The 26,199-nt window shown below is 40.5% G+C and overlaps 1 protein-coding gene across 9 annotated transcripts in view; it reads left to right on the forward strand.

The window, feature by feature from the left end:
* The window catches only part of LOC112835727 (glutaredoxin domain-containing cysteine-rich protein 1), a 300,261-nt gene that overhangs the window by 103,734 nt on the left and 170,328 nt on the right, over positions 1–26,199 (forward strand). For 2 of the 9 annotated variants that reach the window (XR_012377895.1, XR_012377896.1), the window contains one exon: positions 8,958–9,039. The exons of the other annotated variants lie outside the window; for them this stretch is intronic. The gene's annotated coding sequence lies outside the window, so the exon portion shown is untranslated. The remainder of the gene's footprint in view (positions 1–8,957; positions 9,040–26,199) is intronic. 9 annotated transcript variants of the gene reach the window in all.

Below are 26,199 nucleotides of genomic sequence, written 5' to 3' on the forward strand. Positions count from 1 at the left end.
CAGATGTTGAACCAGCCTTGCAGCCCAGGGATAAATCCCACTTGGTCATGGTGAATAGTCCTTTTAATGTACTGTTGGATCCTATTGGCTAGGATTTTGGTGAGAATTTTTGCATCCATGTTCATCAAGGATATTGGTCTGTAATTCTCCTTTTTGATGGGGTCTTTGTCTGGTTTGGGGATCAAGGTAATGGTGGCCTCATAAAATGAGTTTGGAAGTTTTCCTTCCATTTCTATTTTTTGGAACAGTTTCAGGAGAATAGGTATTAATTCTTTTTGAAATGTTTGGTAGAATTCCCCTGGGAAGCCATCTGGCCCTGGGCTTTTGTTTGTTGGGAGATTTTTGATGACTGCTTCAATTTCCTTAGTGGTTATAGGTCTGTTTAGGTTTTCTATTTCTTCCTGGTTCAATTTTGGTAGTTGATACATCTCTAGGAATGCATCCATTTCTTCCAGGTTATCTAATTTGCTGGCATAGAGTTGCTCATAATATGTTCTTATAATTGTTTGTATTTCTTTGGTGTTGGTTGTGATCTCTCCTCTTTCATTCATGATTTTGTCGATTTGGGTCATTTCTCTTTTCTTTTTGATAAGTCTGGCCAGGGGTTTATCAATCTTGTTAATTCTTTCAAAGAACCAGCTCCTCGTTTCATTGATCTGTTCTACTGTTCTTTTGGTTACTATTTCATTGATTTCTGCTCTGATCTTTATTATTTCTCTTCTCCTGCTGAGTTTAGGCTTTATTTGCTGTTTTTTCTCTAGCTCCTTTAGGTGTAAGGTTAGATTGTGTATTTGAGACCTTTCTTGTTTCTTGAGAAAGGCTTGTATTGCTATATACTTTCCTCCTAGGACTGCCTTTGCTGTATCCCAAAGATTTTGAACAGTTGTGTTTTCATTTTCATTGGTTTCCATGAATTTTTTAAGTTCTTCTTTAATTTCCTGGTTGACCCATTCATTCTTTATAGGATGCTCTTTAGCCTCCACGTATTTGAGTTCTTTCTGACTTTCCTCTTGTGATTGAGTTCTAGTTTCAAAGCACTGTGGTCTGAAAATATGCAGGGAATAATCCCAATCTTTTGGTACCAGTTGAGACCTGATTTGTGACCTAGGATGTGATCTATTCTGGAGAATGTTCCATGAGCACCAGAGAAGAATGTGTAGTCCATTGCTTTGGGATGGAATGTTCTGATTATGTCTGTGAAGTCCATTTGGTCCAGTGTGTCATTTAAAGTCTTTATTTCCTTGTTGATCTTTTGCTTAGATGATCTGTCCATTTCAGTCAGGGGGGGTGTTAAAGTCCCCCACTATTACTGTATTGTTGTCAATGTGTTTCTTTGCTTTTGTTATTAATTGCCGTATATAATTGGCTGCTCCCATGTTAGGGGCATAGATATTTACAGTTGTTAGATCTTCTTGTTGGATAGACCCTTTAAGTAGGATATAGTGTCCTTCCTCATCTCTTATGACAGTCTTTGTTTTAAAATCTAATTTGATATAAGGATTGCCACCCCAGCTTTCTTTTGGTGTCCATTAGCATGGTAAATGGTTTTCCACCCCCTCACTTTCAATCTGGGGGTGTCTTTGGGTCTAAAATGAGTCTCTTGCAGACAGCGTATCGATAGGTCTTGTTTTTTAATCCAATCTGATAGCCTGTGTCTTTTGATTGGGGCATTTAGCCCATTTACATTCAGGGTAACTATTGAAAGATATGAATTTAGTGCCATTGTATTGCCTGTAAGGTGACTGTTCCTGTATATTGTCTGTGTTCCTTTCTGGTCTATGCTGCTTTTAGGCTCTCTCTTTGCTTAGAGGACCCCTTTCAATATTTCTTGTAGGGCTGATTTCGTGTTTGCAAATTCCTTTAGTTTTTGTTTGTCCTGGAAGCTTTTTATCTCTCCTTCTATTTTCAATGACAGGCTGGCTGGATATAGTATTCTCGGCTGCATATTTTTCTCGTTTAGTGCTCTGAAGATATCATGCCAGTCCTTTCTGGCCTGCCAGGTCTCTGTGGATAGGTCTGTTGCCAATCTAATGTTTCTACCAATATAGGTTACATATCTCTTCTACCGAGCTGCTTTCAAGATTTTCTCTTTGTCTCTGAGACTCGTAAGTTTTACTATTAGATGTTGGGGTGTTGACCTATTTTTATTGATTTTGAGAGGGGTTCTCTGTGCCTCCTGGATTTTGATGCCTGTTTCCTTCCACACATTAGGGAAGTTCTCTGCTATAATTTGCTCCAATATACCTTCTGCCCCTCTCTCTCTTTCTTCTTCTTCTGGGATCCCAATTATTCTAATGTTGTTTCGTCTTATCGTATCACTTATCTCCCGAAGTCTGCCCTCGTGATCCAGTAGTTGTTTGTCTCTCTTTTTCTGAGCTCCTTCATTTTCCATCATTTGGTCTTCTATATCGCTAATTCTCTCTTCTGCCTCATGTATCCTAGCAGTTAGTGCCCCCATTTTTGATTGCATTTAATAGCCTTTTTGATTTCGATTTGGTTAGATTTTAGTTCTTTTATTTCTCCAGGAAGGGTTTCTCTAATAACTTCCATGCTTTTTTCAAGCCCAGCTAGGATCTTTATAATCATGATTCTGAGCTCTAGGTCCGACATCATACTGATGTCCGTATTGAGTAGGTCCCTGGCAGACGGTAGTACCTCTTGTTCTTTTTGTTGAAGTGATTTTTTTCATCTTGTCATTTTGTCCAGAGCAGAATAGATGAATGAGAGAACAAAATGCTAACAGGTTAAGAACGTCCCCAGAAAATATACTCTAAACAAATCAGAAAAGACCTGAAACCACGGGAAAAGAAAGGGAAATAAAGAAAAAAGAAATTGGAAAAAAAAGAAAAAGAAAAAGATAAAAAGAAACAAAAACAGAACAAAACCAAAAAAAACAGAATATGATCAAATATGATCAGGCTAGTGCATAGATCAGTGCCACACACTAGATTTTGGGTGTATTTTGGTCCGTTAGAAGAAAGTGCCTCCTAAAATTTTAAAGAAAGAAAGACTTATATATGTACAAAATAAGGGTTGATACAATGAAGGGATGGAATATGACTGTAAACATGAAAATTATAAAAAATTTTAAAAGTGGAATTAATAAGGTGCTTAAAAAAAGAAAGAAGAGGATTAAAAAAAAGGGGCGGAGAGAATGTGATCCGGCAGGAGACTAGAACAAAGCCATACACTAGAGATTTAGGCTATATTTTGATATGTTAGAGGAAACTGTATCTCAAAATTTTAAAGCGAGAACAACTTATATATATATATGTATATATATATGCGAAAAATAAGGGTAACTACTCTGAAGGGATAGAATATGACTCTAAAAATGAAAAATAAAAATTTTTTTTAAAAAAAGGGATTGATAGGATGGTTGAAAAAAGGAAAAAGAAATATTCAAAAAAAAGTTAAAAAAATTCACTTTGAAAGACTAATGAATCATGGTAAAAAAGCCTTGAATTCTATGTGCAGTATTCCCGTAGCGCTGGAGTTCTGCCGTTCTCATTGATCGGTAAACTTGACCTTGGCTGGCTGTTCCTGCTGATCTTCTGGGGGAGGGGCCTGTTGCCGTGGTTCCCAAATGTCTTTGCCGGAGGCGGAATTGCCTCGCCCTTGCAGGTCCAGGCTAAGCAATCTGCTCACGTTTGCTCTCGGGAGCTTTTGTTCCCTGCAAGCTTTCCGTAAAACTTTGGAGGACATGAGTGAAAATGGTGGCCTCCCAGTCTCCACCCCGGAGAAGCCGAGAACTCGGGGCCCCGCTCCTCAGTGCGCCCCCAGAGAAAAGCAGTCACTCCCGTCTCCCTGGTCTCCGGCGGCACTCCGTGCTCACCCGGCCTGTGACCGAGCGTTTCTGTCTCTGGCTCCTGACCCCGTGTGGAGTCTCCAAACTCAGCAGATCCCTGCGGTGCGCTGCCGTGCCGCTCCTCCCTGGGGGAGGAAGGGGAGTCTCCCCGGATCTGCCTCTTGTTGGGTCCCTGCTGGAGGAGCAGTGGCCCGACAGTCACTGATCACAGTTTATCACAACCCCGAGCTGATAGCCCGCGCCGCGGCTCCGTCTCTGCAGCCAGCTTCCCCGCTCCGATACCTGGGAGCTCTGTGGCACTCAGGCACCCCCGGTCTTTATGTGACCCCAAGAGTCCTGAGACCACACTGTCCCGCGAGGGTTCCACCCCCAGCTTAGCCACTGGAGCGACGTCCCTCAGCAGAGCCGACTTCTGAAAGTTCCGATTTTGTGCTCCGCGGCTCTAGCACTTGCCAGAAGCGGCCGACGGAGGCCCCCTCCCCCGCCGTCTATCCTCCCGAATATCGCCTCAGATTCACTTCTCCACACATCCTACCTTCCAGTAAGTGGTCGCTTTTCTGTTCAGAGAGTTGTTGCTATTCTTTTCTTCGATCTCCTGTTGAGTTCGTAGGTGTTCAGAATGGTTTGATCCCTGCCAACTGAATTCCTGAGACCAGACAAAATCCAGGTCTCCTACTCCTCTGCCGTCTTGCTCCGCCCCCCAGTATCTTAATTTTTAAATTATGATTTATAAGTATTAATATATCTGACAGCTTGCCCCTCTTTTTTCCCCATCTTTTATAAGGTTGGCTTCCTTCTATCAAATAATAGAATAAATTTATTTAATTCTTAAATAATCCAATTGGAAATATGATTGGTGTTACATATTAGTAGAATAATTAGGAAGAATGAATATCTTTGTAATGTTAAGTCATCTTAGGTAAGAGAGTAAAATGTCCATTTAATTTTATGAATCATCTTTATGACCTTTATTAGAGTTTTTGTTTTCTCCATAGTTATTGTGTTCTTGGTTAATTTCCAGATATTTTATAGGTTTTTCTTTCTTTTTCTTTCTTTTTTGCTATTATGTTTTCTAGTTGGTTATGGCTGGTGTAAGTTAGTACTGTCGGTTTTTTAAGTTATTATATCCAGCTAAGTTTCTGAAATTTCTTGTTTTTTAATTGCTTTATGTGGTGATCATTCTGTGGTTTATTAGATGATAATATTATGTACAGTGACCTTGTTTCTCTTTATCATATTTTTCTTTTCTTTTAGTATCGGTAGGACTTTTAGAGTTCAACTGTATCAATCGGTTGTGGTGATACTGGGTATTGTTTTGTATTTTATTTTATTTTTTACTTTTTTTAAAGATTTTTTATTTATTTATTTGACAGAGAGAGACACAGCGAGAGAGGGAACACAAGCAGGGGCAGTGGGAGAAGGAGAAGCAGACTTCCCGCTGAGCAAGGAGCCCGATGCGGGGCTCGATCCCAGGACCCTGGGATCATGACCTGAGCTGAAGGCAGATGCTTAACAACTGAGCCACCCAGGCGCCCCATAAGGTTTTGATATATAATGCTTACCAATGTGAGGAAATTCCTTTCCAATGTTAGTCTGTTAAGATTTTTTGAAAAAATAAATAAATAAATAGGTCCTGAACTTTATTAAAGTTTCTTTGCATCATTTAAGTAGGTGATACTTTTTTTTCTACTTTGCTAATGAGATAATGGCTTTGGTGAGTTTCATGCAACATAACTATTTTTGCATTTCTGGGATTAACCTCATTTGAGGTTAATGTGAACTTTTTGTTTTAGTTAGCTGGCTGTATGACCTGGAGTAAGCCACATAACCTTTCTCTGCCTAAATTACTTACTAGTAAAATGGAGATAATAGTCAAAGACTTGTCTGAATTACATATGTTCAGCATTTAGATGAGTGCCTGACACCTAATAAAACCTATGTAAGTGCTTATAAAAGTATAATATAATTTTTTTTTGCCATCAGTTAAATGAGCTTTTAATTTTTTTTTATTGTATACAATCTGATTTTGTTAGCAAAGTTATACTAATCAAAGGGACCTGGGTACCTTTGGGCTTTTTCAAAACAAACACCTTAAAATCAAGAGTGCTTACCATCTTGGTCCTAGAGTACTCCTCCCCCCACTTTTTTTAAGATAATAATAAATATCACAGTATCAGTTTCCAGGGCTGCCATAACAAATTTCGACAATCTGGGTTTCTTAAATAACAGAAATATATCCTTTCACAGTTTCAGAGGCTAGAAAGTCTGAAATCAAGGTGTCAGAGAGCCAGGCTCTCTCCCTGCCTCTCTCCTAGCTTCTTGTGGCCTCTGGCAATCCTTGACGTTCTTTGGCTTTTAACAATATCACTCCATTTTCCACCTTTGTCTTCCCTGGCCATCCTCCCTGTGTGTGGGTGCTCTGTGTATCACCTGCTCTTCTTATAAGGGTATCAGTCCTATTGGCTTTAGGGACCATCCTGATCCAGTATGACCTCATCTCAACTAATTACATCTGCAAAGACCCTGCTTCCAAATACGATTATGTTAATGAGGTTCTGGGTAAGTGTGAATTGTTTTGGGGCGCTATTCAACCCAGTGTAATTACCAGATCTCACCCCCTTTCTGTATCTCCTGCAACAGCACACCCCGTGACTGTCCTCCCACTGCTGTTATTGTTTCTGTGAACAGTGTTTTTACTATGGATCTTAAGTGTGGTAAACCATCTGAGGCCTTCAGTGCCCAAGAACACTTTTTATTGTGCTCTCGTGTTTGATTTATAATTTGGTTGCACAGAAAATTCTAAAAGGAAAGTTCTTTTCCTTCTTTACCTTCACAATACGATTGTGCTGAATTTTTGCATTCGGGGTGTTGTTTGAGAAGTCAGATGCCAGTCTGATTCTCTTTTGTACGGGAGTCATTCTTGCCCTTTGTAGGCTTTTCTTATTTTCCCTTACTATGTCCTTTGATAGCCTTCATTTTAATAAAAATACACTTAGGTATGGATTAGTCCTTATCTCTCCTGTTTAATAACCTATGAATTTATGCCCCTTTCCATTCTGAAGTCTTTTCTTTCTTGAATTCTGGCAATTCTACCCTTTTTGTTTCTTCAAATTTTACTTTTACGTATTTTTTTTCTCTATAGGAACTCTACTATCTACATGTTATCATCATATATATATGATATATATATATGATATATACACCCATATATATGTAGCTTTTAAATCTTTTTTTGCTGTCTTCTGAGAGTTCATTTTTTTGTATAGCTCACTAATTCATTCTTAACCTATTTATCTTAGTAACTAACTTATTTATTGTGTTCTTTATTTTAGCTATATATTTCAAATCTAATATTTCTATTTGTTTCTTCATCATAATTTCACTTACTGCTCCATGTTAGTAATATCTTCTCCATTTTCTTAGGCTAATTTTGAATTTTTGGCCCATATTTCCAGTAATTCTGCTTCACATAATGTATGTGGTTCAGCTTAATGTTCTTTTTAGCAGTGGTTGCAGGGCTCAAGTATCTGTTTTTGCTTATTTGTGTTTGTGTTTTGACTCATGGAATCATATTTCCTTGGGTCTAGGAATGTGTATGGGAAAGGGCTGGAGAATAGACCCTCACCTAGGATCATGTAGGTGAGTTTAAGGAGAGGGGAGTATATGATCTCCAGGTACCAAAAACTACTACTGATATCTCTTCCATTTGCTACCACTCCACCAAGCAACTCAAGAGTTGTACTTTGGGATACCTGGACAGCTCAGTTGGTTAAACGTCTGCCTTTGGCTCAGGTCATGATCCCAGGGTCCTGGGATCGAGTCCCACAACGGGCTCCCTGTTCAGCGGGGAGTCTGCTTCTCCCTCTCCCTCTGCCCCTGGCTTGTGCTCTCTCTCTCACTCACTCTCTCTTTCTCAAATAAATAAATAAAATCTTAAAAAAAAGAGTTGTACTTTAAATTAGTTGTACCTTTAAATTAGTAAAGAAAATAAATTAATTAATTAATAAAGAGACATTATGCTAAGTGAGATAAGTCAGATGGAGAAAGACAAATACTATATGATATCATTATATGTACAATCTAAAAAAGCCAAACTCATAAAAACAGAGAGTTAGGTGGTGGTTGCCAGGGGATTGGGGGGTGGCGGAGACAGGGCATGGGACAGATGTTTTAAGAGTACAGACTTGCTCCAAGTAGTAAGTCCTAGAAGTCTAATGCACAGAAAAGTGAACATAGACAACAATATTGTATTATAACCATCACACTTGCTAAAAGATTAAATCCTAATTATTTCAACCACGAAAAAGAGATGGTAATTATGTGATGTGATGGAGGTGCTAATTATAGCTACAATGGCAATCATATTACCATAGGTATCAAATTAACATGTACACCTTAAATTGACACAATGTTATATATTTCAATAAAAGTATATGCTAGATCAAAATTTTAAAAAATTTTTAATTTTTAAAAAGATTTTATTTATTTATTTTAGAGAGAGAGAGTACACAAGCAAGCAGGCCGTTGGCGGGGGGTAGGCAGAAGGGGAAGGAGAGGGCTAAGCAGACTCCCCACTGAGCATGGAGCCAGAGGTGGGGCTTGATCTCATGACCCTGAGATCATGACCTGAGCCAAAACCAAGAGCTGGATGCTTCACCAACTGAGCTACCCAGGCAGCCCCCCCACCAAACATTTTTTAAAATTAGCAAAGAGAAGCAGCTTTGGAAGAACACAGTATCTTTAGGTTGGAAGTTACCAGTTTAGGGGCTTGAGGGAAAAGGGTTAGAGAAGTTGGTTTCCCAGTTTGGCCAGATAGCCCATATATTTTCATCTAGTGTTTACCCTAGCAGAAATTCTGCAATGCCTTCACCAGGGTGACTTAAACTCATGTTGCAATTTCTGTAGTGAAAGGTCAGGCTATGACCATCCCAGACTATTGTAGGGAGAGGAGGATAGATCTCCGGTTTTTCTCCTCTTACTGCTGGTTTTGGTTCTCATTGGCTATATGCTATAGTCAGTCATCAACCGCCCACACCTACTCCAGTTAGAAAAAGCTTCGGTTCCCCAGGGTTTTCATGAATGTATGTGTTTTCTGTGTGTATTAATTCCTGTAACCCCATACTGCCTTCTTGCTTCTGTATTCCTCTAGGGTTGGGTCGAGTTGCCCAGGAACCCCTACTGTTTTGCCGTCCATTCTAGAACTAGAAGACCATGATTGGACTTTCATTTTGGTAATGTGCTGATTTGACTTAGTAGTCCTGACATGCCCTGGGAGCATTTAGACTCAGAGAGGAACTTTCTATATTTGGCACATTTTCAATGCTGTGACAAAGGAGACAGTCACAGCTGATTGCTCTGCTGGACTTTGACTGGGGGCCTTGTTATTAACTAGCCTCAAATGAAATTTTAAAAGAAAAGGGTATTTTTCACATTGGCATTTGAGAAATTGTGCTATGGGAAGTGGTATATACTTGTCCTTTCACTTGATAGAGAACACAAAGTACTGTGGATTGTTCAGGGTTCCCTCAACACGTTTCAGCAAAAGAGAAGCTGACATTTTAAATTTATCGCCAACCCTAGAGAAGAGCTAACTAAATTTTTTCACTCAACTCAAATGTATCCACTAAGCTGCCATTAATTATATTAGTTATATAAGTAGACTCTAAAGTAATCAGTCACTAAGCTAAGTTGAAACATCCCTCTGAATTTCTTTTATTCTGTTATACTTGGTCCAGACCTGATGGATATGTATAAAATACTGCTCATCATCGCCACTAGCAATTATCAATGGAACCAATATATTATTTCACAGAGGGTATTAGACCTTGAGTTGTGGTGTGTGTGGAAGTGTAAAGCAAGAGTTATAATGTGGTTGTATTTCACCCTGGCCTAATCTCTCCCAAGCACAGATATTAGAGTTTGTTCTTTCATTCCTCACCATTTTTTTTAATGACAAGGACCCTATTTCCTATTTTGGGTGCTTTGTGATTCTCTTGGGTCATTTCAAAGGAGAATGTGTCCACCTGAGACAGTCGATTAGGTTTAGCAAAGTCTCAGCTGCAGATGGACATCACTTCTGCTTGCGATTCCACGGATGCTATGCCTGCAATGGTTAAATGGCTACTCTCACCAGGTGATAAGAACAGCCAACGTGGCTCCATTACAAAGATGACATTAGAATCTTCTCTTAAACTTATTAATTTAATAGTACAGAAAAGTTTATTGAGCATCCACTACGCACCTGGAGCTTTTCTAAACTTAAGAAGATACTATAGGGAGCAAGTTAAATCAAGTTCTCCTCTCCTTAGTGACAAGGAGACAAAAAAATGAACAAAGTGTGACATAGCAATACATTGTGTAAGCAGACTAACTGAGTGAGATGATAGAGTAGAGTCTTGGGTTTTTCCCCAGACAGTACCCTGGTACCTTTCCAGTGATGACTCTTCATGAAATAAAGAGTGCAGGCTTGAGGGAACATGGCCTCCAGGAGCCAGCATCCTCCCCTCCCCTGTGCGGATTCAGTTCTATGCACTTGGGATGCAGAGATCTAAAAGGCCCTAATCCCGTTTCCAGGGACTGACAGAGGACTCTTTTCTGGATTCTTTGTCCTTAGGGTGTGCCATACTACACATATGTCTGCACCCTTAGGCTTCAGCTTCCATGGGTGCAGTGGTTCGAATGTACAGGCTGGGATGTCCATGTGTATATAAGCTCTTCTCAGTGTCACATGCAGCTGTGAGGGACATAAGGAGTCAGGGCTGAGGGCCAGGGGCTGGCTCTCTCTGTGCCCTCACATTTCAGTCAATGTGGAACTCAGAGGAGTCTGAGAATCTAAATTGGCACTTAGAATTCTAGGTAGTGATGAGTATTTGTCAAAGTAGGAGGAAAAAACAGAAGTTTATTCAACAAAGTTACTTTGATCTATATGTTCTATTTTTTTAATATTTACTTATTTATTTTAGAGAGAGCATGTGTGCAAGTGGGGGTAAGGGAGGGGCAGGGACAGAGGCAGAGAGAGAATCCAAGCAGACTCCCCACTGAGTGCGGAGCCTGTCACAGGCCCAATCCCAGGATCCCAAGATCGTGACCCAAGCTGAAATCAAGAGCTGAACACCCAACTGACTGAGCCACCCAGTTACCTCTGACCTATACATTTTAAATATTTAGACAGCAGTATGTGCCTTCTTTCGCCCCGGGCTCTACAACATTAGGGGAGCACTTGAGCATGACCACAGATGTGTAACAGTGTTGTCCAAAGAAGTTTATACAATCATAGAAATATTTCTATGCTGTCCAATACAGGAGCCCCTAGCTACGTGTGGCTGTTGAGTGCTTGAAATTTGAGGACATAAACTCTTAATTTTATTTAATTTTAATTGATTTAAATTTCAATAGCTACACATGCCTAAAGGCCACCATTTTAGATGGTTTGTTTCTGTTCCCAAGCATCTTTCTAATGCTGGAGACCAACTGGGTTCAGGTCTCTTTCAATAGTGACTCCATTTCTCTGTCCATGGTCCCTCAGTTCTGGTCAGGTTTAAGGACCTACTGGCCTCGGCTGGAATTACACTGTGTTTGATTCCATCTTGCAATCCTTTCTTTGTCCAAGGGAACTCCTTCAGTTTCCCCAGAGGTTGGCTGATTTGCAGTCCTGTTCTAGTTTTGGTGTATTGTTGTGGTATCAACTATGTACTACTTGCCCCCACGACCTTCCATTTTGAAACTTAAGAGCCTTCTTCCCCCCAAGAAGAATTTTATTTTGTCTCAACAAAATAAAACTCTTGCATATCAGTGGCTTTGGCTTTCAAAATAAAATTGCAAATCAGTGGCTTTGGCTTTCATAACTGTTGCTTCTGATGAGGATTTAAAAAGTCTATATTTTGAACATGAAAAACCTTTCCCAAGCCTGAAAATTGATTGCTTCTTTCTCTTTGCTTTCCTGTGATATAATTCTAACTCTTCTCAAGGTTATATGAATTCCTTTCACTGTCTCCACAAAGATTCACAAACAATGCGCATTCTAAGAAGGAAAGTATAAAATTTAATATTTCATGATAAGTTATTACAAAGGAAAAGCAATAGAATTGTTCTTGGGTGTTCATACAAGCCATAATGCTACTGCTCCAAAGATGCCCACCACTGTGGTAGGAGAGTGAAGCTGAGGCTACTTAAAATAGAGCTGGAAAGCTGTGGATGAGGTCAGATATACCCCATATGAACATCCAATGTCAGGAGTCCCTGGGGTATGGGAATGTGCTACTCCCCCATGCTGAAGCTCAGGAACTCCCTGAAAATAGCAGGAGCCCTAAACAAAAGTATGAAGAAAGTAAGTGAAGATTTCTTTAATCCCTCCATCCTCTGGTCTGAACTGCTCAGACCACATGTCCTGCCTGGATCCCGCAATTTTTACAGTTCCTCTCATTCTCCTGCTCCTCGACCTCACAGCACTAATATTCTACTTGGGGAGACAGACAGTAAACAATAAGTATACAAAAGTAAAAATTGTCCCAAGCACAATGAATACTAAGAAAGAGTGCTATCAGAGAGAATCATGGCACTTTAGAGGAGAGGCTTAATGTGAAGTTGTATTTATATGGGCATATAAATGCTGGGTAGGGCTTGGATAGGCAAAAAATGGGAGGAAGAAAATTCTAGGCAAAGTCCCAGAGGAGGCAGAGGGCCAGGTGTATTAGGGAAAGGAAGAAGCATAGTTTGCTGAGTGATGGGAGCGTGATGGGAAAGGTGAAGTTGGAAAGGTGGGGGAAGGCCCAGGACTTGTTTAGAAGTTGGGCTGTTCTTCTAGGCACGTGGGGAAACTATGGAAAGGTGTTAGGGTGGTGGTAGAGTTTTAATAGGATCATATTCACATCTTACAGAGGTGGCTCTGGCTGCTGTATGGAGAAAAGGAGGAGAGAGTGGGGGACAAAGGGAGGTGAAAGACCACCTGGGAGGCCACTGAAAGAATAGAGCCAGGAAGGGTCATGAGTTAAACCAGGTGCTGCCAACGGAGACGGAGAGAACTGGACACATTCAGGATGTATTTAAGAGCAGAGTTTTAAAGCTTAAGCCTATTGACCCATTTGGGGTCAGATAATTCTTTGTTGTGGGACTTTCCAGTTGACTGTAGGATATTTAGCAGCCTCCCTGGCCTCTTCCTCTGCGAGTAGCACTCCTTGCTCCCCTGTTGTAAAAACCAAAACTGTTTTCAGACAGGCAGGTATTCCTTATCAAATCTCCCTTGGGGACAAAATCTCCTCTAATTGACAACCACTATTTCAGAGAGACGTTTCATAGGAATGGACAGCGGATTAGATGTGGGGGATAAAAGGGTGGGAAATATCATGAATGACATTGGTTTCAACAAGCAAATACATGGGTGTTGATTTATGGAGATGCAGTGATTTGAGAAAGAGAATATTTAGGACCATGTATCTACATATCAGGAGTTCATTGTAGCTATGGTAAATCTAGATGTCTGGAAGAGTCCAAGGGGAGAAGTCAAGGAGATATAGTTGCTTATATGCGTGAAGAGACTTTAGCTGAAAATATGGAGAGCCATGGGATTGGACATGATTACTGATGGAGAAGTGGAAAAAAGAACCAAAAAGGCCTGGGGACTGAACAAAGGGGAACTCTGATAGTCACAAAAATGTTAAAAAATAAAACCCAGCATGTTTCAATAAGTGGGTAGTAAGCGATATTGGATGTGACTAAGAGTTCTAGTTATATGGGGATTGAAAAATGTCCGCTGGAGTTGGCAAACATGGAGGTAACTGTAGGGGCCGAAGTCATAGTGGGGTGGGTTGATGTCAGAATGGAAGTTGGACCCCATGTGCAGACAACCATTTCAAGCTTTTTTTTTTTTCAAGCAAGGCAGGGAAAAGCAGCTAACTAGAAGAGGGTGTGAAATCAGGGGGAGCTTTGTGAAAGAAGGCAAATAGTAACACATGACTAAATGCTGCTGGAAAATCCAGTGAAGGAGAGAGGTCGAAGGGAAGGAGAGAAAGGTAATAACGGATTTGCCAAAGTCCTCTGGTATGTAGGACACTGTTGGCTTTTACCAGGGAGAAAGTTACTTTTATAGTAACAGAATGAGAATAATAATGATGATGATGCTAATTACGGTAGCTGACTTTTACTGAAGGCTCACTGTGTGCCAGGCCAGTCCCAGGGTCTGTCTTATTTAACTCTCCCAGCAAACATGTGAAGTAAATCCTGTTCCTATTTCCACTGGAGAGATGAGAAAACAGCATTAAACAGGTTAACTGACATGATCAAGTGGCAGAGCTTAGAATTAGTCGAACTCACTCTAGAACTCATGTTGAACCACCTTAGGCCAGAGCCTAAGCTCTTAACAGAAGTTGAAAAAAGAATCATGCCAGTTCACTTCCCAAAGAATTGTTAAAATCCATGAGGTCCTGGCTATTACCATGGAGTTTTAGGACCAGCTTGACATGAATCACGGTTACTTCTCACAATGAAATACTCTGTATTTCCTTATACTTGACCCTATTCTGAAGTGGTGACTGGTTTTGTCTCATCTTTTATATTTATTTACTAAATTGATATATATATATATAATTGATATATATATATATATATATAAATTGATATATAAAAGGAAATCTCCTTAGCTAACAGGGGAGCTGATCTGGGCTCAGACAGGACAGACTGGTCTTGGAGTGGAAAATGCTACCAGGTTCTTGACCTGGCTCCACTCTTCAGGTATCCTTTTCTGGACTGACCAGAAGAAAATGTATTTCCTGTTCTGGGCGAGGTCCTACTTGCCAGACCAGCTATGAACTCTTGTTACAGCCTTTCAGAGGCTAGTCACAGTGCCCCTGAAATTGGTTGGTGATTGACCTAGAAGAAAATGCCTTTGGCTTGCCTGACCCTGGGCCTTTTGTTTATAATGCTAGCCTTACTCTAAATTCTGGTGACCATTTTGTTCTTACAAGCACATGATCCCTGATATTTGACCATGGTATCAACCAGGACCTGATCCATCTTGACTTTTGGTTTGCTCTTTAAACTTTCCACATATGGGGGAGGGGTGTATGTGTGTGTATCTGTAGATGATTATGGTCGTGTTTCTGGCTTAAGGATATCTTCTGACATCCAAGGCCTGTTATGACAAAATATAACCTTTGGCCATTTTCTGGAGACAAGTGAAAAAAAGCAGTTCAAAGTTTTATCTGGACAGGTATACTTATAATAGTGCCTTTTTGATTTTACAATGTTCCTTGGGTAATTTGGCTCCTTTGTTAGTTTTCAGAGTGATGACACAAAAATAAGTTAGCATTTCCACCTCAACTGCCTCTTTGGCAAGAAGAAAGGTTCTCATGTCAAGGTAAATAAAGAGGGAGGCAGGGACCCATAGAGGGTAGATGAGATGGGAGCCGTACTGAGCAATTTAGGTGCCGACACTTTCCTTTTATGTTAACAACAAAAAAGAAAGAGAAAAAGAAAAAAACTTTGCCACATGGTGAATGTGAAAAAAAACCACTCGTGTGGCTCAGATGTTTAGTGTGTAGAAGTACTTGAGTCACTAATATCTTTCTGACATGATCTTCTGAAAGATCCTGGCTTTTGACATATCCCTGACCCCACACATGTGTAAAATGTAGTCATGGTCTTCCAGAGGTGAGGCCCTTCCTTTGTTTTGAGCTGCCTGGAATCCACTGTAGTTGCTAGATCTGAAGAAAGAATAAGCACAATGAGAAGTATTTGAAGCCTATGGGGTAGGTGGAAATTGGGGTGTTTCTCAAGGCTTGTTAGCTGAAAAACTTTTACATATAAATGTATGTTAATGTTTTTTTAAGTTTTATTTATTTATTTATTAGAGAGAGAGCATGAGCAGGGGAGGGGCAGAGGGAGAGAGAATCTTAAGCAGACTCCCCACTGAGCCTGGAGCCCACGCGGGGTGCGATCTCAGGACCCTGAGCTGAAATCAGGAGTCAGACACTTAACCGACTGAGTCACCCAGGTGCCCCAGATGTACATTTATATGTATAGATACACCCAGCCCTTAGACATTGCAGTTAGGTTTCTAGATTGTTTTTTCAATATTGAAGGGAGATGATCTGATCAGAGGGTTTTGTTTTCAGAAGCAGTCACAGGGCCCTGGGAGCAGAGCGGCTTGTCCCCCCGAGTGGCGGGTGATGGGTACTGCAGCTACAACAGTGAAATGCACATGGCCCTTCAGGGCGCACAGGCGTCCTGACCCAGGAGAAAGCATTTTCCCTTGGGTATTAATTGAAACCTCATGACACATGAAAGCAGATGTAGGAGTTTAGAAAGCAGCTCTGCCACGGCCAGTGTTTGGAGATACCCAGGGGTCAATGAGCGAAGCAACGTAGCAAATAAAATGCCCACTTTCCTTTCATTTTGAACTGGATCCTGATACCGCCCAGAGCATTTTGCTGTCCATGAAACTACATTGGAATCAATAACTGGGAGCAGAGCCTGTTCAATCGTGTGCCTCTCTAAAGCCCAGCTGAGTGACTGACAGTAATATGTTTTTGAATGATTTAAGGAAGCCCAGAGGACTGTTGACCAGCAGGACATCCCAACGTTATTACCTTCCTTCTGATATGTCAGGGTTGCTAGTGAATTTTAGTTTTCCCACAGGTTCTTTCTGATCTTGAAGGCAGTACTGAATGAGCTTCTAGACTCTCAGATTTGCACTGAGTTCAACTGATATTTCTAAGACTTTAACGGTCCATAAGTCACCACAGGCTTTTGGTCCCAGAGCAGGCACAGCCCTCAGCCGAGATAAATGTGCTTGGTAAATGTGTATTTTGATGGACTGGATTTTTTGTAACTCGCCCTCCAGTTTTAGAAGAAATAAAAGGAAGCCTTATAGACATAAGGAGATAAAAATAGGCTTCATAAATTCAAAATGTTATTTATAAGAAAGAAAAACATTCCCATAATTTGGGTTTAAGCTGGGGCTTCTGGTTTAAAAAAAAAAAACATAAATTTTACAGTGATTTACAGTGTTTTTGTAAAGTTTGACATATCTTCTTTGATCCTCAGTGTATAATACCATTGCATTTCATCTCTATTTACTTAGTGATAACATTTGGTTGAAGTCACAAGTCCTGGATTTCTTGTGTCAGCAGGTTCACTAACCTCAACGTTCTAGGTCCTAACTCTTATCTGTTTGTATAATGAACTGTTGCTACCAATGCAGCAATATTCCAACGTTGGTTACATTAAGAAAACGCTAGAGTAGTTAGAAGAGATTGTTCATGTTGGATCGAAACAAGTTATCTAAATTCTCAGTGGCGTTCTTACGGGATTTCTTTTCCTTCAGTGTCCGGGGTTCTTGATAACATGGCTTAGAAGAGTGAAGAAGTAAACCAGATGAAGAACTGGGGGGCAGCAAAGCAAAGTTTATTGAGCGATAGTACAAAGCTCCTGAAGAGGGAGGGGACCCGAGAGGGTTGCGATTTGGCGTTTAGATCTGGGGGTTTTTATGGGCTTGTGAGCATGGGCTGTTTTAATCTGGTTAACCCTCCCTGTGCCTGTCACTCAGTCAGGTTTTTATCATCTATCTCTCACATGGGAAAGGGTAGAGGGCTCCTTCCAGGGTGGTGTAAAATCCCTTGAAAGGTGGTTTCCTCTTATTGCTGGAGCCCCTTGTCCCTGCCTGCCATTCTTCCAACCATCCTTCAGTAGTGTCGTGGAAAGAACACTGACTACGTTTTGACACTCATAGTGTTAAAATGCGATTTACCTGTAACAAGCTGAGTGACCTGGGACAAAATTTTTAAACCCCTTTGAGTCTCAATTTCAATATCTGTACATTAGGGGAAAATATTTACCTTCTAGAGTATTATTTATTCACTTCACAAGTGTTACTGAGTACCTACTGTGTGCTAGGCACTATTCTAAATGTGGGGATACAGTGTTGAATAAGATACACAAAGTCCCTGTCCTCATGAAGCTTGCCTTCTAGTCACGGAAGGCAGACAATAAGTAATTAAATAAGCCAGTTCTGATAGTCCTAAGTGTTAAGTAGGATACAACAGTAAGAATGCCTTGGTGGATAGAGGTAGCCCTCCGTCAGCAGGGTGATCAGGGCAGGCTTTCCTGAGGATGAGGCTGACCTGAATGATAAAATGGCACTAGCCTTGTGGGGGTTGAGGGCAAGAGTGTTCTGTGCTGGGGAGTAGAAAACGCAAAGGCACTGAAGTAGGACAGTGTTTTAAAAACAAAAGGCTGGCTTTACAGCATGGCAAGGTCCCCATCAGGTAATGTGTTTGAGCCATTGTAAGGATTTGGCTATCTCTGAGTGCTGTGGAAATCATTGGAAACTTGTAAGAAGTGTAATTACATGGTTTGATCTGTATTTTTAGAAGCTAACTGGCCCGTAGAAAATGGACTATGGCGCAGATGTTAAGAATGCTAGCAGGAAGAACAAGTAGGAAGCTTTAGCTGTATTCTAGGTAAGATGTGGTGGCTGGGACCGGTGAAGAAATAGCAATGGAAATGGAGATAAAAAGATGGATTTGGGACAAATTTCGAAGGTAGAAATGATAAAACTTGCTGACTGGTTGAATGTGAGGGGCTCAAGGGAGAAATCTGAGATAGTTCCTGGGTTTTTGGTTTGACAAGAAGAATCAATCAAATGAGGCAAGACTCTAGAAGAAACTGGTTTGGGCAAAGAAACCAAGAGTTCCAATTTGGATATGTTAAGTTCAAGCTGTGTGTTAGGATCCAAGTAGAGATATCAAATACGTATATAGAAACAAGAAGTAGAATATGCAACCTGGAGCTTCGGGCAGAGCCCTGGGCTAGAGGCATGAATTTGGGACTCATTAGCTTTGCTGGAAGAGATGACTCAAGGAGAAAGAATGAACAGAGAACAGAAATGGTCCAGTATGAGCCGTGGGGCACTCCGGCATTTAGATGCCATGTTGACCAGAAGGGGTCAGCTGCAGAGTTGGAAAAGGAGGAGATAGCAGAGAGAAAACACAAGAACATTTTGATATGGCCAGGGAGGGGTTAACTGTATTTGTTGCTACTGAGTGGTAAATATAAGGATAGAGAAGTGACTCAAGGCAAGAGCCCTTCACGAGAGCAGTGGGGACAGAGGCCATACTGGCGTGGATTGTTAAGAGAATTACAATCCACACAAAGCAAGTGTCTGGTATACAGTATGTGCTTAACATATGGTAAAAATTACTGAGAAAGGTTTGGTGTTAGATTTCATGGATCGCCTATAAAAGCCATTCTCCTTGCCTCCTTCCCCCATCCCCTAATTCCTTTTCTTGGAAGATCTTTCCCTGCCCCCCCCACCCCCCAGTTTTAAGTGTTCCATTGTACCATATTCTGGAGGATGAGCCATTATTAGTCCAGGTCATTCTTGGTGATGTCATTCTTCTTGCCAGTGACTAGTTTCGGCCTGGGCATGCAATCCAGCCTTGGCCAGTGGGATCTGAGGGGCAGCCTGGTAAGGGCTTCCCGCAAAAGTTTTCTTTGCTAATAAACAGATATTCATGGGAAGAAATGCCCCTCTCCTTCACAGAATATTAGTGCATCTGTTTGGACTATCTGGCATGGCAGCAGCCCCGTGCCTAGGGACTGGGAGAGGAGCCCTCATGGATAAGCTGTGGATGGCAGAGGGGAAGTATGAAAACCATCTTTGTAGGCCTAGCTCTCAGTCTCATGGCTGTACTAGGACAATCTTCAAACAATAAGTGCTTCTCAGGATATGAATCCCACAAAGTGCTCTGTATGATAGCTGATATTACTTACAAATTACCTAATGCTGCTAGACACTGTTCTAAGCTTTACTTATTATTGGGCAGCTGAGTCAACTGAGAGCAAGTGAAGTGAAGTGACTGGTCTAGGGGCATATGGCTAGTAGTATGTAGAGTGAGGATCCCACCCCCTCTACCCCCCAGCTACCGTAGTCACCATGCGAATGCTGTATCTCCACAGATCATACTAAACAGGGCATCTGAAAATAAAGATGCTTTTGTTAGCTATCTGTACTTAAAATGATGGGCTGTGGGGCGCTTGGGTGGCTCGGTCATTAATCGTCTGCCTCCGGCTCAGGTCATGATCCCAGAGTCCTGGAATCGAGTCCCGCCTCGGGCTCCCTGCTCCACGGGAAGCCTGTTTCTCCCTCTCCCACTCCCCCTGCTTGTGTTCTCTCTCTCACTGTGTCTCTCTCTGTCAAATTTTAAAATCTTTAAAAATAAAATAAAATAAAATGATGGGTTGTTTTTAGATTATTTCCTAATACTGGCAACTGATTCGAGGCTGAGTCAACGAGTGGGCCTGGGAATGCTGAGGAAGTGTGCGTCAGCAATCTTTGGTCAGGATACACACTGGAAATGCTGGAATCCAGTTTCCAAAGATTAGCACAAAGAAATGCCTGAGTTGTTTACAATGCTAATTTTAAAACACATACAAAGTAAAAATAACTGTCGTTAATTTACAGATAAGTATCTGTCCTGTATGCAGGGCTTTAAGTACATTGTTTCACCAAATCTTCAGAATCTTGATCCCTAAGAAGATATTTTACACATTTTATCATGGCAGAAAGTAAACTGTGGAGAGTTTAAGTACTTTGTTCCAAACTACTGGATTTTAATCTAGGTTTGTCTCATTCCAAAGGCCACACCTTTGAGTATCAAATGAATGCATTAAATTTGAACTAAAAATATGCATAACCCTGGAGGCTAGCTCGACCATGGAGGTAGCATATTGTCTGTAAAAGGGCTTGTGCATTGAGAAGAGCCTTGGAGGAAGGATATAATATCAACAGTAATGTTGAGAATTATAGTTAATTTTAGTTCTCTTTAATATATCACTGTTATTATAAGAGAAACTGATAAGTAGTTTTTTTTTTTTTTAATCAGGTTTTTTAGTCTACACATCTGGTGACCAGATGCTGGACAGAGATGGGTTTCTTGGGGTCATGTAGGATCCTTTTGCCATCAACCCCCTGGCCAATTGGGCAGTTGCTCCTTTCTTTTCCATTCTAGCTTCAACTGCAGCTCTAGGTGAGGAGATACTCACTTATCCTTCTCATTTTTGCTCATGAAACCTGTTCAGGGCTGCTTTTTTTGTTTTGTTTTGTTTTTTGTTTTGCAAATCACACATGTATTCTCTCCACCTGTATGGGCAAGACTGAGTAATCAGATTTTTCATGTCTGCTCCTAAAAAAGTTCTAAAGACAAACAGAAATCAATTGCCTTGCTATTTATTTTGTGTTGGGTTGATTGGTACATTAAATAAGTGAAAGCAGTGTTGTCTTCTTTCATCATCTGTAGATAAAAGAGGCATGTGTGTTGAGTTGTTGGAGTTCCTTTTCTATTAACTCTAACTAATGCCACCTACTTAACCACTCGGACATCGGATGATTACTTAGTAAATAACCTCAATCACCTCTCAGATTTCTACTTCATCAGTATTTGCAAAGCAAACAGAACCTTGATAAGACCCAGGTTGATTGCAAAATGGATTACCTGTATATGTTGCCAAGAGTTTTTTTTTTCTTGATGGCCCAGTTATATTTTGCAGGTTTGTATTGCCCTTCAGAATTTGCATTCTGCCACCTTCATATAAAACTTTGAAAGATATTTACAGAATGCTGTTAGTAACAGTGTAAAACACGGGTGGCCAGCTTGGAGTTGAAATACTCTGCAAAAGGTTGAAGAGAACGTTTTATAACTTAAGTATTTCATACAGGAAAGGACAGCCCTTCTTGTGGTAAGAGCTGAGACACTATCAAATTGAAGTGATTGTGTTCTAAGAAGACTTTAAAACTCCATGAAATGTCCTGAATTCTGAATTAGAAAGTAGATATTTAATGAACAACACTGCCCTTCGTGGCCATCTGCTTTCAAATGTACTGTTTTATTAAATCTTTAAATGCATCCTTTTTTTTTTTTAAGTTAAATTCAAGTTCTACTAACATATTGCCTGTTTTTCCTTATTAATGCTTTGGCAGTTTTGGTCATGACACTGCTTTTTTTTTGTTTCCTCTCTTCAGTCTGTAATGCAAACCAACATTGCTTCCAGAAGCCCCTAAGAAAGAGTGTTCTTTCTTTTTCTCAGATTTTATGCGGAAATCATTCTCAAAGTGAAGTGATTAACAGAGGAATCTAAAAATTGGCTCCATCTAAAGTGTCTGATTGTCCTGCCTCACTCAGAGGTAATGACCCCGTTCTTTGCCCTCTCAGCAAGAAAGGAAATGCCAGCACACAGTCCTGCAGGGGTGTTTGTGTTGGACAGTCTCAGAGAGTTTAGCTCAAAGGTTTATGTAAATTCACTTTATAGCTTGTAGGTAGAGAAATGAGCTTTGGATCATAAGCATTAGTTTTTCAATATCAAGAACACTACTGGGGCACCTGGGTGGCTCTTGATTTCAACTCAGGTTACGATCTCAGGGTTGTGAGATCGAGCCCTGCATCGGGCTCTGCGCTCAGTGCAGAGCCTGCTTTAAGATTCTCTCCCTCTGCCCTGCCCCTCGGCATGCACTGTCTCTTTTCTCTCTCAAAAAAAAAAAAGTAATTAAAAATATTTATACAAAGAAGAGGAATACTATTGAACCTATAGAAGAAAAAAGCACATATGTATCTTACACCACAAAAATTTCCAGGATTTAAAAATTTCGATGCATATTTATCAAAACTTTTTGTGCATATAAACACACAGACATATTTATGTGAGTAATTGAAATTTTGCCCTGTTTAAAATGTTTCCTTTTTTGCATATAGTACTATTTCATAAGCATTTTATCAATAAATATTTGGAAGTATTTTAAATGGCTATGTACTGTTCCATTGTATAGAATGTAACATTTAAGAATGAACCAGTGTATGTAACTGTTTATAAATTTTAGGCATTTAGGAGTTCACAGTTTTTCCTGTTATAAATCATTCTGCAAGGTATATAGTAGCTAGTATTTATATGGCGCCAACTATGTGGCAGGTACCTTTCTTACCACTTTACATGTATGAAGGACATGAATCCTTCCAGCAGAACTTAGAGATGGGTAATATGATGATGTTCATTTTATAGAAGGGGAAACAGGCACAGAGAAGCTAGCTCACTTCCCAAGTCTACACACCTGGCCGTTGGTGGAGCTAGAACCCAATCTGGGCAGCTGGACTCAAAAGCCCCCAGAATCACCAAATAATTTTCAGTTCATCCCAGAATTTTCTTAAGGACAGATTTCTAAAAGCATAATGCATGGATTAAAGGGTGTAAACTTACTGAGGCACTTACTTAGCTTAGAGAAAGGATGGACCAATCTGTATTTTCACATCACATTACAAGGAAGTTTTTTTCACTACATTTTTAGGATCCTTGAGTCATCGCCTAAGCAAAAATCTTTGGTCAGTCTGGTAGGTGAAATTTAGTATTTTATGTTGCCTTACGTACATTTCTTCTGAGCATAGTGTTTTAGACTATAGCATGGTCTCTAGTTGACCTGTGTTTGAATCTGGGTGGCATCTATGTATAGGGTGGTTATGAGAATTGAATGAATCAATATGTGCAAGTCTCCTAGAACAGAACTTGTATGCAGAAAGCACTGGATAGCTGCAGGTTATATTCTTATTTATTTGGTAGTGTTGGGGTTCAGAACACACTACCCCACTATATGGCATGCTGAATATTCCAAGCTGAAGGGATATGAGAAAACGGCAAATGCCGGAAGGACTCTTTGGTCTCCCCCTTTCTCCTAAGACCCTGTTGTGAGAGGTGCCCTCCCTGTACCTGAGGAAAGAAAGGAACATCCTGATCTCTGAAGCCTGAGGGAGGGACGCCTAGAGGAATCCAAATGGGCGGGCCTTTTCAAGTTTCCTCAGGTTTATTACCTTTAGCTCATACCCCTTTGTTCTATCACATTTTGCCATGACTTTTTGCATCAAACATAGTATAAAAGCACTCAGGATTAACCATTTCTTTGGGTCTTCATTTTATGAGGGGCCCTATGTGAGGTAACATATATATTCAGTAACATTTGTATGATTTTCTTCTCTTCTTCAGTGTACTATCAGTCCAATTAGAGAGCCCCAGCTGGAGGACCTGGGGGGGGCGGGGAATGGGAAAAAAGGTATTTTTCCTCCCTTACATAGTAAGGTGAACATTATTTCCTGTGTTGGTTGGCTGCTTATATTTTTCTTTCATAAATTTCCTATTCATGGACTTATTTTCAGAAAATTCATAGACTAAAGATTCTCTACAGTGTTCCTTTAAGATAGTACTGTAGTATTTTCATTAAGGAGGGAAAAGAGACTGGGTATTGATTGAATCAGACTTCCCATTTGAATGGAACTGTTAAAATCTATAGAGTGCATTTAGGGAATACAGCACTATGAGAGAACACCTCCCTTTGGTTCAGTAATCAATGTGTAGACTAGAGCCTGTATTGCTTTTGCAATTTAAAAAGAAAGATAATGGAAAGAGTCAAGTTTTGGTAGAATACGAAATACAACAAACACATTTCATTACAGAGCTCAGAGGACTATGCAAACATGTCTTTGAATTACAGAGTCAGTCACGAGCTGGACATTTGGTGATGAAAACACCGAAATGCTACAGCCGGTTACTAGTTTGGGGAGAAATGTGCTTAGTGTATAATTAATAGAGACAAGCCATTACAGAGAACAAAAAATAAAATTAAATAAGCTACATATCAACTGCTGGGAGGAGGTGAAAAAAATGTGAATCATTTTATTTTGGATAAAAATCACAGGCTTTGATAATTATAGTGTGAGGCTTTATATCCATTCTGCTGTGGCGCTAAGCATCTTCATTAAGTTAAAGAAACATTAGATGTGACATTAAAGCAATCAATAGAACTAGCATGAACCTAGAGCCAAAACATTGAAAGCAGAAAAGGAAAAAAGCCAGATTTGTAGATCTCCAGAATGTACGTGAAAGCTAACAGGCTTACAAATTCTTGTTCTCATTGGGTGGATGCAGAAATGCACTGAACTCACAGTGAGGAAGAAACCCAAAGAATGGGGAAGGCTCCGTTACTAGATTATTAACAGTAGTACCAAGGGCGGCAATCGATGTTGTAGTATGTTCTCTGTGTATACATTGCACAGGGCACTTTATATATAGTACTTCCTTTAACCACCACAACAACTTGTGAGGGAAGTATTATGGTCTTCACGGCAGCCCACAGCCAGTGATGGACATAGCAGATCTTCCGAGGTATGTGTCTCTTCAAAGCCAGTGTTCTTACCGCTTGGAGATGTTGCCACAGCCTTCCCTAACCCCATAATTTTTGGCTCTTCTCCATCTCTGCCCCAGTTATGCGTTCATGTGTGCATACATTATATATCACAATAGTTACAGAGTTCTTAATATAGGCTAGGCCCTGTGCTAACATACCCTTACCATAACAATGGGAATTTGATGGCAATGTTTCTGCCATTCATGGAACTTGATCAGAGGAGACGAAGAGTTACAATGTCCCGATAATCACCATCATCAGACAGCATTTATTAAATACCCCAAAAGTGCCAGACCCATTTCTAGGCACTGTCTGTGCGGTGTCTATAATTTTTGCTGCAATGCTTTACTCTCATGTAATCACCTCCTCTTTGCACGTAAGGAAACTGGGGCTCACAGGCATTGGACAGTTGGCTCAAATTTCAGTCGATGTGACGTGTCTGATCTGGGATTCCGGGCTCAGCCTGCAGGAGCTCTACCGCCTCATAACTGCATTACACTGCCTTACTACCATGCCCCTCAATGCTTTAGTTGATTTCACATCAGAAATATAATTCTCAGTGCCACCATCTTCTGTATTTTTGCCACTACCATGTTGCTACTCTACATCTAAGTCACTCATGTTGCCAGAATTCCCCACAGATAGGGTCATTTTTGTACAAAGTAATGTGTTCAGCATAATGTGTTATTACTGTCTCTACCAGCCCCTACCCTCACCTCCTGCCAGAAACACACACACACTTTTGCACACACACTTGAATGTGCACACAGACGCACACACATTCACACACACACACACACACACACACACACACACACACACCCCTTGGCCATGAGGGTATGCATTAAATGAACTAATATTCAACATACTAATTAAACAGTTTCCAGAAAAGTCATACTATAGCAGCTTTTTCTTTTCAAGGCACGTCTATGCAAATTCAGAGCAATTTTCAACTGCAACCACATTAGCCATAATGCCTCTAAATCAGTCTTCTTTGTAGGATGCCTCATAATCTTAGGTGATGTGACGCAACTTAGACACATCTTTCCAAATCATTTCAATCATTCCTATAAATGTGTCATAACCATATGCTAGCTCTGGCAAAGTGATAAATCTTCCCTCTACTGTAAACTATATGCTCAGACTTGTGGGAGTATCTGTTTAAGGAATATATGGG

This window comes from Callorhinus ursinus, unplaced genomic scaffold, assembly GCF_003265705.2.
Source record: "Callorhinus ursinus isolate GAN/ISIS: 27379988/994484 unplaced genomic scaffold, GSC_fseal_2.0 scaffold4, whole genome shotgun sequence".
Taxonomy (NCBI): Eukaryota; Metazoa; Chordata; class Mammalia; order Carnivora; family Otariidae; genus Callorhinus; species Callorhinus ursinus.